We start from the raw sequence: 12,656 nt of genomic DNA on the forward strand, positions 1-12,656 counted from the left end.
AACAACAACAAAGAAAACTCCTAGAGGTCGACAAAACATCAAGGCATAAATGCAAATGTAAAACACAAGGGAACTCATGTACAAGGGAGTGTCATCACATGCCATACCAAAAACAAGGCTCTAGCCTAAGGGCATGCAGAGCCATCTCAACCTATGAGAGACTAAGGGAGATTGGCTTACTATCTCCATGATCTTCTCATGCTTAGCCTAAAACATCCTTCCTAGGACTAAGTCATGAGGCACCATCATTTAATATCTTTTTAATTATTTAACTACCCAATCCCATTCATTAATTAATTATCACTTAATTAAAAAAGGTAAACTCCCTTATGCCCAAGAGGTCTGGACTTCATGCATCCTTACAAGGAACCTCATGATAGTCCATCTCTCATGATCCCAAGTGTCGCAGAGGAGCCCACTGCCTTACATGGACCCAAAAATCAGCATTAGAAGAGGCTCTAAGTTACACAAATAAATCTGAAATGCAACCTCATACAATGCCAATCCATGTATATACACATACTCATGAAAAATGGACATCAATATACAAGAGTGTTGAGCCTCTTGACCAAAAGAGTACATAAATCAAGTGATAAAACTGCTGCAACCAAATCAACATAAATCCAACAAGGTCTTCACACTTGCTGTCCTTAAAATCAACAACATAACAAATTAATTCCCATGGCAAAACATCATGAGACAAATTAAAATAACCATTGAAATCTTATATCCAAGCAATGGCGTCAAATCTGAAAATAAAAATCAATCTAAAGCACAACAAACGCAAGACAACCTTTGGTACAAAAACACAACATAACACATTACACAATATGACATTCACAAGGAAAACAATAAATAAAATGGGGCAGCGTTTGCAATACGCTTGGCCCATGCTATAACTCGCAGGCTTCATTCAAAACCACAACTGGACTTAACATATAACATCAAAAACTCGTGGACAACACAATGCGTAAATTCACATAGCAAAAATAACTACCAAATAGCTACAACACTAAATACACAACACCTTCTATTGCCCAAGACAAATCTAAAAAACACACTAAACCAGATAAAACGCAATATTGACAGCATAAACTAAAATGTGCAAACTCATTTTCAGACCCATCAAATTGGATGTTTTGGTTCACCAACTCTATTAACAAGTTGGGATATGATGAACAACAGTATAATAACAAGCTTGTCGAATGGGCAAACCCATCTTTCCTGGCTACCCATTGACTAGAAATTACAAATAAAATAGAATAGAAATAAAATATTACTTATTGTTGACTGGGCAAGTATATTACCTAGCAACGCAAAACATGACATATGAAATCACGGTGCTGAGTACCCACCACATTATGGTGGTGCTGCTGCACCCACCATGACATGGTGGAAATTGTACTCACCATGTCGTGGGGTGGTGCTTGCACCCTCCACAACATGGGAGGTGCCACAACACTCACCATGTTGTGAGTGGTGCTAGGCACCACCATGAAATGGGTGGTGTTGTTGCACCCTCCATGTCATGAGGGAGTGAAAAGAACCCACCACAACATCATGGGTGGTGCTATGAACCAAACCCACAGTGTGGGTAACACAATACAAAAACAACAACAAAAGATAAAAAGGGGCGACATGATAAATAACTGCTAAAAGAGTAAATGAGATATGGAGTAGCACACATCCAACAACCCATCCAAAATAAGGGTGTTGTAAACAAATTGCCTCTAAAATACAAAAGAAATACTGTGATAATAGTAGCAATATACTCAAATTTTCAGTTCCATAAATATTAAAGAGGGTTTTGACATAGAAAGACTGATAACTTCAAACATGGATTTCAAAAAGAAAGCATTCTCACTAATAACATCTAGATTTTATAGCAATACAATCTCCATTCCCTCATTCAACAATTTCAAACACAATGAAGACACACAACAATAAGATCTGATTACAGTGCAAAAGAAAAGAGGGAAAACAAGAGGCCAACCTCTTTCCTGTGTTATGGAAGAGAGTCTCTAGTGAAGAATCTTGACCACTGCTCCCATCTATAGCACAAAACCCTTCCAACACAAAAACTCCAATCCACGATTTCCCAAATTCTCCAAAAATGCTCCCAGAAAAAATGGTTGCAAAAGAGAAGAAAGAAGAAGATGAAAACCCCCAAAAAATGAATTCATGACAACATATAAAAAACCAAAAAGAGAAATTGAGAAACCCTAGCCTTATAATCGGCCAATAGAAATATTTCATTTTGAAATATTCCTCCCTCTACAACTATATAATATAGTAATTTATTCTTCCCATTTCTTTAATAGGATTTCAAAAATCCAATTAAATAAAAAATAAAAAATAGAAACATATTGCTCTCATCCTCATACAAATCAAGATATTATTTAAACATTAAAATAATCAACCCATAATAGATAAATTAAAATTAAAATCAACATTAAGTAAATAAAGTAATTAAAGTGAAATAATTAAATAAATGCAATAATTTAAATCAACTATAAAAAATTAAATATTAAATAAAATCCCAGTTAAACATTAATTTAAATTCAATGGAAAAAATAATTAAATAAACAAAATCACTAAATCATAATAAATTAAAAAATACTGCCACTAGTAAAAGTCATAATCTATTATTAAATAATCACTGAATTAAGATAAATCATTTATCTCTGATATTTAAATAAATGAAATAATCAATCCATCACTAAATTTAAAAAAAATGTTATTAAATAGATTAAATAATTAATCTATGACTATAGTCAATACATCACAATTTAAATAAATTAAATAAACTAAACAATCAAACCCACCATGCGACATACTCATGACAACCAACTTGACATGACAAAATTCGCCAAGATTGACGACAAGGACTTATGACAACTTGGACCTAGAGTGTGGGTAGGGAACCAACAACATCTTTGAACCACATATTTGCCATCAGGAAAAGACACGCTCGCACCTGTAAAGCTAGGGGAGCTTGCACCCAGTTGTCTGGGAGGAATAAATGTCTAGGTACATGAAACCCTACAACCACAACAAAGATACATGTGCATATACTTGCATGTCTTGTATATATGTATATATATATACATATATACAAGACATGCAAGTGGAGGGATATTGCAACGACACATACCGCTCAGAATGAGTGATGTGGCATTAATCCCCTAGGAAGACAATCAAACAGTATCCATAGAATGAGCATACAAATAATGAAAGATCGCATCATAAGTAAATCAAACTAGGGTTAGTATATCCATTCCAAAATGAGGCATGATCCATGAAATCTATCAAAGCACATGATAACCAAAATACCATTACTAACTATCATTAACATCAATTTTATAAGGTCATGTAATGTCTATCACCAAAATCATCAACCAAAAACATAAGTAGTCATAATCAATGTACGTGCATCATATAAGTCAAATCATATCCATCGTATCCATCACACAAAATAAAGGTCTGATCAAGTCAATCTAAAATGAAACAAGTCTTCTCAAGAGTGGGCATTACACGTTCTTTATTATTTTCCTTGTTTGTGGCCACTACGATAGCTTCCATCCAACTGCAAGCTGAAACTCAAGGAAAACTAGGGTTTTTTCTCTTCTTGCATAGGAAATCAAACATTGGTTAATGATTCTAACCCAAGAATGATTAAGCGAAAGGGTAAGTTTGTTCAAACCAACAGACTCCCCTCCAATACATGCAAACTTCTGCCCAAAACTATTGAGAATTTTGAATGTGGAAACAACACTTTGTGACTCAAGATGCTCTTAATGTACCTTGCAATGTGGAACTTGGGTGTTTTTTGAAAATCCTAAGGTTTAAAAAAAAATGTCAAACATTTCTTACAAAATTGTAAACCTTTAAAATGTGCAATATTTGACAAGAATATAAAAAAACCTCATGCTACAAGATTGTGACAATTTGAACCAAAAGTGGAAATTGGCTAATAGGCTCAATATGATGTTTTTCTATAGGTTATAATTTTATGGTCACTTTAGTGTCATATCTGGTTGTAAACAACATATATGACCAATTTCAAGAAAGATAATTACATATCTTAGTAGTGAAATTCCTATATAGACATAAGGCAAACTATAGTGACAATTCTATGACATAAATATCTTGTGGAATGGAGAAGTTTGGGTATGCATTTAAGGTAAGACTTATCCCTTTAAATGAATCCAACTATGTTAACAATTATGTCATCTAGCTGTGCAAGTCCATTTTCATGTGGCTGATATTCTAAATCCATCTTGTATAAAATTTGTTTAGGCATCAAAAAAATACCAACACCTAAGTCAATCATACACTTGTGAACTAGATGATAAAAAATGATCAAAGAGACATAAAAAGGGAGTGGCTTGACCTCTTCTTCTTTTTTTTCCATCACAAGTCTTGGTATTATCTACGAGCACTACCTTAGGTTTTTCTTTGTATGACTCATTAGACACACTTAGACTTGAAAAGGTAGATTCGAGAATAACTTTTTGTTGGGATATTTAGTGAGTCCCACATAGACATAGATAAATTATCTTTCTTCACGTCCTCAAGAATATTAAGTGGGACAAAACTAACCTTTAGTTTACTTTTTAGGACAATAGTCTCTCCTTGAACAAGTGGTGGTTGAACTTGACTTCTACGTTGCTCCTTGTTTGTTTTGGTTTGATATCATGGAAAAATGTGACTATTTTGTCAATTAGATGGACAAAAAAAACCCTTCACTTGCATTAGGAACTTGGTGTGATTGAAAAGGAACCTTATAAACATGTTTTCCTATATCAACACCTCTTTTCTTGCTTCTTGTGTTAGCTACAATTAAAGGAGTAGTCTAATTTTCCCCACAAAAATCTTTACATTGCCAATTCAAGAAAGTTGTTTCATCTGGTTTGTCTCCTTGTTGCTAGCTAGGTGCTTCATGGGACACATTTGGCTGCAAATTTGGGTTAATATACACCATTATAGCTTGATTGATCACTCCATTTGCACAATTATTTTGGTTATGAGGCTAGTTACATAGAAAAAACCACTCATACTCTTGGTCTAAGTTATTTTTTATAGGTATAAGCCCCCTTGGAGAGTCGACAATGTTAGGATTGCAATATTTATAAGGTCTTGCACTAGGGGCTTGTTTTTTACCTTGATTATTATATTGATATAGAAGCCTATTTGGCTGATTTTATTGGTATTAGGGTTGATAGGGTCTTACATTTTGATTTTTTCACCTTTTAATATTCACTACCTCATTTGCAAAAGATTTTAATAGGCCTTTTATCTCCTATAACTCAAAAGATTGAGTTGGAAGGGTATTTTATTAACTATATGTTGATTGCTTATTGCTAGTAAATCAAGAACACCAACTGTAAGAGGCACTTTCAAGGGTGTAGGTGGCTAAAATTTGGAAGAAAAAGGGCATAGGTGGCCTTAGAGAAATTTTTCTAGCTTGTTTGAGACTATTTTAAGCCCTTATTTCAATAGTGTATGGATTTGGTAAGGTAGCACCACCAATAGATTGTATCATGACATCACTATTTAAAACCCTCAAATAATACAAAAATGCATGATCAACAAAAGTCCTTACCATTTGAGGAATTCTTTCACATGTATTTTATAAACAAAAGTTGAAATCTACCATTTGCTCATTAGGAGATCTCTTAATTATAATCAACTACTCTACCAAAGAAAAATGATCTAATTTGTCTTCGAAATACCTACATAACTCATTACCAAGCTGATCCCAACTATTGATTGATTTCACCCTTAAACCCCTGAACCGTTGTAAGGCTTTTCCTTTAAAGGGTGATGCAAGAAAGTTGATTGCAATATTCTCTTCAATAATATGGTGAATTGCATAAAGATTAGCCACATCTTTTATATGCTCAATGGAAGTTGTTTGGTCTTTACCATTAGGGCAGCCATGGGCATGTCATCATTTTGGGCTAGGTTTAGTGGGTTGCCTTGGACAAATGAGACAAAATGTTGATTCCTAGGTGTATCCATATGAATCAATAATGTTTGGTTTCTTTGGATAGTGGGAGAGGGTAAAAGAACAAAATTGTGTCACATTTCAGGCCAACTTATCAGCACAAGTGAATTTAAGTAATTATAAATAAAAATTAATTTTAGTCAAGCATATGGTCTATATAGATTCATTATCGCTAAGTTATATATGGGCCACAAATTTTCCAATTGGAAGTGTCTACTAAATGTATATTTTATACCACTTTGAGTCTAATTACCAGACAAAAAAAAAAAAAAAACTCGATGTTTCAACAACTCCTACTCTTATAAATAATATTTTTTTTGAAATGTAAAAATACCCTTTTATAGATCTATAAGTTATTTTTCCAATATATATATATATATATATATATATATATATATATATATATATATATATATATATATATATATATATATATATATTATTGAAATTAGGTCATCAACACTAAAATATAAGGTTGATTATCTTGTCGAGGAAAAATATTAAAATTTATTTAAAAATTTTGAAAAAAATATGATGTAGTAGAGAAAAGAATCTATGTCAAGATTATATATTTCTTTTCTAATTTAGATAAATAATTAAGAAAAAAGGTGGTCGCAATTGGAAAGAGTTATATTTCAGTACACACAACTTTTCAAATTTATTGAAAATATATATTTATAAAAAATAGTAAAAAATATATCCATGCACTAAAGTTTCAAATTATCAATATACGCAAAAAAATTGAAAAAAAAAAGGTAAAATTTACTAAATAAAGTGTGGTGGCTTGTGTAACTTCGATTTCAACATTTAATCAACAACTAAATTATAGTGTTTACTTTATGAAAAACTACATTCAAATAATTTTTTAAATTTTGTTAAAATTACAAACATAAAATAGACAAAAGAATATAATTTTTTTTAGTTTACATCATTTCAAAATTCAAAACATATATTTCAGTTTCTATTGATTTAATTTAAAAAGTTGAATCAACATTGGCCATTTCCTTTATAAAAGTGTGACACAACTTTGTAATTTTATCTAGAGAATCTCACAGAAGGAGGGACAAAATGGGTTCTTCTTGATTAAACAATTGTACCTTGAGTGGTTCTTCTTCTTCCTAGGTGGAGAAAGTTGCAGATAATCAAACATAAATGAACTTCCTATTTTCTTCTGATATGTTGCTTGACACTATATGCTACTATGTAACCAAAGCTACAAAGTCACTAGTTATGCAATTAAACACCTTGAAAGACTGCAGTTACCATTGTACACACCAAAATAAGAGTAATATGGAATTTGAAATGACTTGAGAACAATTTCATAGTCCAACCGGGCAATGCCAAAAAATGTTATCACAAAAGCTTTCACCCTTTACTAATATCAACTCAACAACCTTGTGACACATGAGATGACCTTTCAAAGTGTGGGCTTTGTAAGTTAGAGGTAAAACTCTAGAGAAGGTTGGTTACTATGTTTAATTCACCTAAAATTTACTCTAAACAAATATTTTTTTAGGAAAAGCATAAAGGTATGCTTGAAAATAAATGTACAACTATATTGGTGATGCACCTAATTTATGTTTTAGACCTAAACTACTACTATCTTTGCACACAATTGCTAATGATTAGCTATTTAATGCATAACTTCAGTGTTCTTACATGCTAATAAATTTAGTGCAACTTTGTAGACAGGTTTGAGTTCTTGATAGTATTAGAAGTAGAATGATCAAATATCCTCACAACAAATGACTATTTAAATACAACACAAAGTATATCTTATATGAGATATGCATCTTCCATTTCAAGGTGTTGGAAATAAAACATTCAATTTAGTATTTGATAAAAAATCACAAAAGTAAACATCAATCATCAATTGCACACAAAGTAACAACAATGTAGAAGGCAAAATACTATTTTTTATTGTTGAAGGGTATCTTTTAAAGTAGTTCAAATTTGAAAAATGATGGATTTTTCTTCGAGAAAGATGAAAAATATATATGCTTTTGTTGGCATGATTGGCATAACTGATGTAGATGAAGAATGATTACAGAGCCGGTAAAGGACTATTTGTGATGACAATGTGATGAAGAGATTGAGATTGCATGATTGGATGACTTTGATCAGTTATTTGTGTTGTCATTGATGGCAACTGATGTTTACAAAGTCATATTTCATCATCTAAGTCTTTTTGGTCTACCGTAAATGCCTTACTGGTATTGAAGACAGTGAACTGAGAATTAGGACCTTAACCGGTAAACAAGGAAATGTTTTGATTAGATCTAGCAATTGATGATGATTGAAGTTTTGTGGTTTGGAATGTGAATTTGTATCATTTTAATATGTATATGACTAGAACCACATCATTTTTTGGTTATCGAAAATCATGTTTATAATTTATGTTGTATTTTTGCTAGGGTTTAAGAAGGGTTTAAGGACTGGTAAAGAATTCTCTTAACCAATAATGATTTTCTGTTTGGCGGTGATCTACATCAAGTTAAAATGTTGGTGATGATGTGGCATAAACTATGTGAAGTTTTTGAAAGATGTTTTGGCATGTTTGAAGAGCGAATTTCTTGGGAATATACAAAGTGCTTAACAGAGTGTTCTAAGGGTTTGACTTTGTATCATATCGAGATATGATGATCATTCAACAGTTGTAATTGATTGTAATGATCCATATGATGATCAATAATGATTTGCAATGAATTGTAAAGATCTGTGATGATCTATGTTGTAAGTCTTAGGGTTTTGTAACTGACTAAGTTGTAAAGGTTATTTATGTCAGTACAGTTGATGTTTGTTGTGTTAGTGGTTTTCAAAAGAGTGTGAAGTCAAACCAGAGTATGAGATATTCTAGAGATTAGTAGATCTAGAGAAAGAATTGGATCTGATCAAGCAAGCAATTAAGTGCTATACACAGATCATTCACTATTGTTCTCTAACAATTACAACAACAAAATCCCTTAACCAGGTAGGTCCTAACAGGCCTTTCATTGTAAATCCCTTAGCCGGGTAGCTCAACATATGAGTATTAAATCCTTTTTCTAGGTTGATCCTAATAGGTCAAAGCTCCTAACACTCTCATTATCTAAATCCCTTAATCGGGTGACTCCTAATAGGATCTGCTCATAACAAGGCATCTTTGTAAGCTTCTAATCGGGCTAGGCTCCTAACAGGGCGCATTCTGAAAGAGTGCACAATTTTCATGGGTACCAATTCCCACCATGGTTTTTCCTTATTTGGGTTTCTACGTGAAAAACATGGTGTTCATATGGTGATTGTTTTTATGTGATGCTATGTTTTACTTTCAGTTTATGCATGTTGATGAACACTTAATGAGCAGTTTTGGTAAACCGGTTTAATAGTTGGTTATCAGTGATTACCAGTAATGGGAAAGAGTTTATTACTGGTTTATGATTGAAAGGAAAATAAAAGAGCAAGGAAAGGAAAATTAATCCAAGAAATTTTATGATGAAGTAATTGTTACCAAGAGAAATGCAAAAACCTTGGAGCATCACCCAAATGTGAAGAAGGAGGCACAAGAACTTTTGAAAGGGGAAAAGCAAAGAAAAACCCCTTGTGATATTATGAATGAGGCAATGCCTAAAAATGAGAGAGAGAGAGAGAGAGAGCAAGAAGCTCTTTACAATATTGTCATTAAGAAGAAATGAGAGAGGAGACATCTCTTAAATAGAGATGAGGAGAGGAGTTACAAAGTAACTCCCAAATCTATGAATGCCACCATTCATAAAATGTGTGTGCCATGTGTCCATATCCTCTTATGGAGGAAATCTAATATTCCTTAATAAAGGAAAATAAAAGAAATGACTTGTCCTCACACATGTACTAGAGGACAAATTACATGTAGGAATTCCAAAGGAATATCCTAAACTAAATACAAATAAACCTAGGCTAAGTAAAGATTAACTATTCTAACAATGATTGAGTTGGTGAAGTTTTATAAGTCCAAGTTTTAAGTTTAAAATTGTTGTTAATACTGATTCACCCCCCTCTAAGATTAACAATTGGTATTAGAGCATTGGTCCTCTATGTGCAGAAAGCTTAACAACTTGAGGGAAATATCCTGAAGAAAGATGATGAAGGAGGGTCCCAAGTTTACCAAGGACAACTATCGGATAAGAAAAGACCGGATGAAGATATACATTAAAGGATTGGACACTCAGTATTGTAATCATGGGATAAACAAGTATGTTGCTCCTACTACCAACCCCTTGACACCAGATGAGATTAAAGAACAATAAGAAAAAATTCAAGTGTTGGAAGCAATTGTAAGTACTTTATCTGATTCAGAGTATATAGATGTTCATGGATTAGAAACTACATTTGAGGTATGGGAGAAATTAGAATTGATTTATGGTGGAGATGAACATGTACAAAGAGAAAAAGAAGAAAGTTTAAGAGGTAAATTTGATGACATGAAAATGGTTGATGGTGAGAACATTGCACAATATGGTCAAAGGATTAAAGAAGTTGTAGGTGGTATTAAGAGTGTTGGAGGTAAGATTGAGGATGATATTGTTATTAGTAAAATTCTTAGAACTCTCCTACCACAATATGCTATTAGAGTTTTTGCAATTCAAGAACTGAGATCTATTTCTAAAGATAAAGTCACTATTGATTCTCTTATTGGAAAGTTGACTGCATTTTAGTTAAACAATTTTGATAATAGTGTTTCAAAACCGTTTGAATCTTCTTTTAAAGCTTTTGTAACCGGTACATCTATTAGGAAAGGAAAGGATATTTGTCATAATCATGACTATAGGTCTAGTCATGGTGGTAACAGAGGTGAGGATGATAATGAAGATCATCTGATGGAACTTGAGGCCCTATTGGCTAAAATATTTCCTAAAGGCATCGATAAGTATAAAGGTAAATTACCCTTTAAGTGTTTTTCCTGCAATAAGATTGGACACATTGCTGCAAACTGTCCTAACAATGATAGAAAGGAAAAGTTCAGGAAATTTAAAGGAAAAGGACAAAAACATTGCTATGTTGCAGTGGATGAAGGTGTGATTGATGAAGAATCAAAAGATGACGACAATGAGGAGATAGTGTTTGTTGTTGTGAAGGAATATCCGACTGATGAAAAGGCATTGGTGTCTCACATGGATAGTAGTAATGAATGGGTAATAGATATTAGTTTCTCACACCACATGACCAATGATAGAAACAAGTTCTTATCCCTTGAAGAATTTGATGGCGACGTGGTAAGGTTTGGTAATAACTCACCCTTTATGGTTAAAGGTAAAGGAACTATTTCATTGAATGGAAAAAGTAATGCAAATGATGTCTTTTAGGTTGATGGATTAAAATATAACCTTTTGAGTGTTAGTCAATTAAATGATAAGGGATATCTTCTAGAATTTAAAAGTGGAGTGTACAGGATTCTTGGAAATAATGGAGAATTTATTGCTACTGGAAAGAAGACAAGAGGTAATCTATTTCATCTGAATACTAATGTGAATAGTTGTTTGGTGGAAAAGATTGAAGACAACTAGTTATGGCAAGAATCCTACTGTAAGTTACTTTAAAAATTTTGGGAGTAAATGTTTCATTAAACGTGATGATTTTACTAGAAAGTTTGATGCAAAGTGTGATGAAGGTATTTTTTTTGGTTACTCTACAAAGAGTAAAGCTTTCAAATGTTATAACAAGAGAAAAAAAAGAATCATTGGGAGTGCAAATGTGAAGGTAGATGAACTCTTTGATAAATATGATAAGACCAATAGATCTGAACCTAAGAAAGATGAAGAAAAACTTGTGTTTATTGAACCGAAAGTACAAAAGAATGATGAGCAAGAAGATGTAGAAATAGATGCTCAACCAGTAAATGAAGAGAGTGATGAAGAAGATAAAGAACATGAAGTAGAAGGCACATCACTAGAACCAATAATATCAAGACATGTCAGAATGAATCATTCAGAAGAACAAATTATAGGAGATAAAAATGTTGGTGTGCAAACAAGAAGGAAAATTAGAGAAAACTCCTATCCGATTTCTACTATTGAGCCTAAAATAGTAAGAGAGGCATTGAAGGATGATGATTGGATTAATGTTATGAATGAGGAATTCAATCAAATAGAGAAGAACAAGACATGGACACTTGTTCCCAAACCGGAAGACAAGAATGTGATTGGCACTAAATGGGTCTTTAGAAATAAGTTGAATGAAGAAGGAAAGGTTGTGAGGAATAAAGCAAGGTTGGTATGCAAAGGCTATGCACAAGAAGAAGGAAAGATTATGGAGAAACCTTTGCACTGGTGGCAAGATTGGAAGGAGTAAGAATGTTACTTGCTTATGCTATATTTAAAGGCTTTAAGGTCTACCAGATGGATGTTAAATCTTCTTTTCTTAATGGAATCCTTGAGGAAGAAATGTAAATAGAACAATCGAATGGATTTGTTTTATCTAAGGATAAAGATATGGTTTGCAAGTTACATAAGGCATTGTATAGATTGAAGCAGCAACCGAGAGCATGGTTTGAAAGATTGCATGCACACCTAATCAAGATAGGATTCCAACGTACCAGTGAGGATAGTAACATATATCTTAAGACTGATGGAGACAAAGTGTTGATAGTTGAAGTATTTGTAGATGATATAATTTTTGGAGGTGATGATGATTT

Source organism: Cryptomeria japonica, chromosome 10 (genome assembly GCF_030272615.1).
Source record: "Cryptomeria japonica chromosome 10, Sugi_1.0, whole genome shotgun sequence".
Lineage (NCBI taxonomy): Eukaryota > Viridiplantae > Streptophyta > Pinopsida > Cupressales > Cupressaceae > Cryptomeria > Cryptomeria japonica.